Source organism: Austrofundulus limnaeus, unplaced genomic scaffold (assembly GCF_001266775.1).
Source record: "Austrofundulus limnaeus strain Quisiro unplaced genomic scaffold, Austrofundulus_limnaeus-1.0 Scaffold125, whole genome shotgun sequence".
In the NCBI taxonomy this organism is placed as follows: Eukaryota; Metazoa; Chordata; class Actinopteri; order Cyprinodontiformes; family Rivulidae; genus Austrofundulus; species Austrofundulus limnaeus.
This window is the reverse complement of record NW_013952527.1, coordinates 677,585-681,331: the sequence shown is the minus strand read 5'-3', so window position 1 is coordinate 681,331 and position 3,747 is coordinate 677,585. Positions and strand designations below refer to the sequence as shown.

Below are 3,747 nucleotides of genomic sequence, written 5' to 3'. Positions count from 1 at the left end.
CACACACACACACACACACACACACACACACACACACACACACACACACACACACACACACACACAAAATAACAGGATTAAGGTTCTATGGTGCACATACACACTCCATGCTATGTGGTCATGTGTTATTTGTGGACACAGCAGGTTAACRGCCTCTCACTGAACACATCCTGTCCTGTGTGTGACGAGGGTCAGAGGGGCAAAAGAGACAGGGCGAGATGAATTTACTGTCAGAGATGGGGGTCCGTGCTCTAATCTGAGGAAGTGATGACATTGTGAGGATATTTAATGAGAGGATAAGAGCCAAAACGAAGGGTGGGGGGGAATTAGCCTTTTTAGATATCATTAAACATTGATACTGTCAGGGGACTGGAGCCCACTGGGGCTCCTTTTCARTGACTTTCATGCTGTGTGCTAATAGAGTTTCACCTCTGGGGACCCCCTCACCCACCCCTCCACACAAAGCTGAAGAGATTAGATCATCGTGCTGCTCCTGAGGATGAGCTCAGTGAGCTTCTGTGTGGATGTTAACTGATCATAGGAGGTTATTCTCCACTTCCTCKTCTTTGTATTCAAATGTGGACTATTGCAGAAATAAAACAATTTAAAGCTAAACGCATTTTAAGATAAGGCAGTTATCTGCAGTTAAAATCCCCAAAAATTAACAGTTTGCATTTATTTGCAATAATTTATAGACGTTTTGTAGCGGATTTCTGCTCCCCAGGTTGTTTTCCATGGTTTTCACATCACTCAAATTGTTGTTCTTCGGTTTGCCCAGCAGAGGGCAGTAAAATCATTCAAATGAGAAGGACCAGCCTTTGGATAGATTCAGTCCCGTTTTGTGTGTTTGGTTTGCAGCTGAGTGTGAATGAATGAAAGGAATATTGCGATACCAGAAGATGCTGATAGATAGAGCTGTTCCTCAAAACTCTGCAGACCTTTATTTTGAAATAAATGCATTCATGTTTTGCAGGGATTCTTTTCTGGTTCTCACCAGAGCTGACTGAAGATCTCACCTGCACAGAGTAAGACTCATCAACAGCATGTTTCCGCTGATGAGCAAATATAAAAGCTCAAATGTCTCTATTAATTAACACAAAACGCTTTGAGACTGGGGTTCATGCAGCTTCAGATGTGTCCTGAAATATTCAGCAACACCCGAACAGTTTAATAATAAGGTGTTTGTGTTTTTCTTCTTTTTCTAACAGATCTTCTGAGCCCAGCTGTCAACATTAATCTGGTTAAAATCCACCTCAGCTRCACGTGTGCAACAAAGCAAGTGAAATTTTGTCTCATTCTGTTTTATACACCTTCCTCAATCATTAAGGTGTTTTATTTTGAAATGCCAGCCCTGACTGGTCCCCAGCAGTCACAGCCCTGTGAGAAACTGCATGAAGATGAATCCTGACCCTGATTCCTCACATGAAGGAAATACATGACAGCAGTTTGAACTGAGTTTGAAATTTAATTTCTTAGTTACCACATTTTATTAATTCCATCGCTTTTATCCAGCGTTTATTATCCCTCCTAGGGAGTATTTTAAACGAATATTGATACTCACTTTGCAGATTTTTTTCTTGATTGTAAAAAATGTCATCTTTTCATCATTTTTATTCTTTTTTTATTCTTTTTTTAGACTAACCCACCAGACGTTCTGTCACCTCTTTTCAAAGGACGACTAAAAGCCACAGGTCACATGACCTGGAAGAAAAAACCCAGGAGACTTTTGGGATCGCTCTTCGGTCAGACGCAGCTTCACGTTTCTGTTTGTTTCTCATTWTATTGACAAACTGAACTGTTTTAAAAGTTAGTGAGGAGACAMATGCTTTAAAATAAGTTCACTGAAAACCCAATATGTTGTGTCAGTTAAAACTATTTAAAAATGTACATGTTTTAAACCTGCTGCAACTTAATGTTTAATGCTGTTTTGTGTGTATTTGTTGGTTTTTTTTAGCATGGGCTGCTTGTCAAGCTGAAGGGAAGTCAAAAGGCTGATGATCTGATTCTAAGTGGAGCCGACGTCGCTCTGGTGTCCTTTATGCTCTGSGAACTCCACACCCAGAATAAATCTGGTGAGGAACCAAATGAATTCCATTTGTTGATGTGAAAACTGCCCTTTTTGGGACGTTTAAACTCGTCTGGAAGACGATTTTAAATTTATCATTTATACTTTGGTCAGGAAAAAAAACATGTTTTCAAATACATTAACATAATATCAGTAAATCATCTAATTAACAGTGGRAATAATTACATGATGCAGAAGATTTTATCACCTCAAACTGGGGAACCTGTGCACTGAGTCCCACTAAAAGTTTTTCAATTTGAACATGAACATATAAAATGAGTCTCTGTGACCATTTTAAACCAATCTGAGCCGGCGTCACACATTATAGAGAAAAAAACATGCTGCTGCCTGGATTTAGCTTTATTAAAAGTCAGGCGGAAAAGAGAAAATAAAACTGCACACATTTTAATATCAGGTTTCTGTTGCATATTAGCTTCCTCAACTTCCTGTTTGTACTTAAATCCTTTGAGCGTGTTGGCATGCCTGCGCATACATATGCATTTGTGTTTTTATTTATTTATTTTTTTTACTTGCAGCAACGCTTCATCCTGCTCAGAAAAAAACCTAACCGTATAAGCTGACTGTCTTTACTGCTTTGGACTGATAGGACTGAGTCAGGAGATACTGGCTTCTTGTCAGAATCCTGGAAGGGAGGAAGTCTGGGCTTCTGCTCCCTCTGACCATATTAACCACACACACACATAAACACACACACACTGAGATTAACTACAAGCAAACACATTTAATTTAAAACACATTTAAATTACAGATCAGACCACTTTCCATTCCAAAAGTCAACTTCTAAAACCCGTCCAGCCATAAAAATAAGCAGAACAAACCTGAGATTTAAAAAAAGGCTTTATCATTAAAAATGGGTACAAAAACTGATTCTTCCATTTATTTAATGGGCATTTTATTTTTGTTTTTATGGTATACAGTGTAACACTTGTTTTGCATTGATGATAAATTACTATTTTTTGTCAAATCTTTTAAAAAATGTCTGTGCAGCCGTAAACAGACTAACTGGACTGTAGGTTTGATAATTCAGACATTAATCATGCAACTGTTCTTTTTTCCCTGTTATCAGCTTATTATTTGCATAAAATGTTTACATTTACGTGATGCTTTATGTCTTTTCATAAACACATCCTGCTRTTGGCACACCAGCTGCTGATCTATAATGACAAATTCAATTTGAGTTCAAGGTTGTGTACGCACAAAGCAATCAGCTGGAATCATATTTATGTAAATTAAACATGCTTTTTGAAAAGCAGCATCAATTTGAAATAATCTTCTTAAAGGGGTAATTTACTATATTTTATTACAAAAATCAGCGTGCATATTGTTTTGTTTTGATCTCATAAAACAGTAAAATATTTTAATTTTAAGTGGAGAAAATACCTTTAAAGTGCCTGTGACATGCATCTCATTCAAATACAAAAAGTCAAAGAAAACATCTTTATATTTAAGAAACTTGGATAATACACATGATAATATCACTGATCACATCATCTCTGTGGATGAATATATTAAGTTCACACGAGAGGATGTAAAAAATGGCAGGTTGGCGTTCCTGGATTGCGATGTCTCGGTTTCGGATGGAGGACGGTTGGAAACTGGCGTGTGTAGAAGATACTCCAACATAACTTCTCATATTTAACCTAATTAATATCGACTAATAT

General features: G+C 37.4%; 1 protein-coding gene and 1 long non-coding RNA gene across 2 annotated transcripts in view; both read left to right on the top strand.

Moving 5' to 3' along the window:
• Positions 1 to 1,275, top strand: part of LOC106522277 (uncharacterized) — a 22,693-nt gene extending 21,418 nt beyond the window's left edge. The window contains exons 2-3 of the long non-coding RNA XR_001310760.1: positions 974 to 1,025; positions 1,209 to 1,275. This is a non-coding gene — a long non-coding RNA (uncharacterized LOC106522277). The remainder of the gene's footprint in view (positions 1 to 973; positions 1,026 to 1,208) is intronic.
• Positions 1,276 to 1,642: 367 nt separating this feature from the next.
• Positions 1,643 to 3,747, top strand: part of LOC106522276 (poly(rC)-binding protein 3) — a 33,044-nt gene continuing 30,939 nt past the window's right edge. The window contains exons 1-2 of the mRNA XM_014015226.1: positions 1,643 to 1,742; positions 1,955 to 2,072. The gene's annotated coding sequence lies outside the window, so the exon portion shown is untranslated. The remainder of the gene's footprint in view (positions 1,743 to 1,954; positions 2,073 to 3,747) is intronic.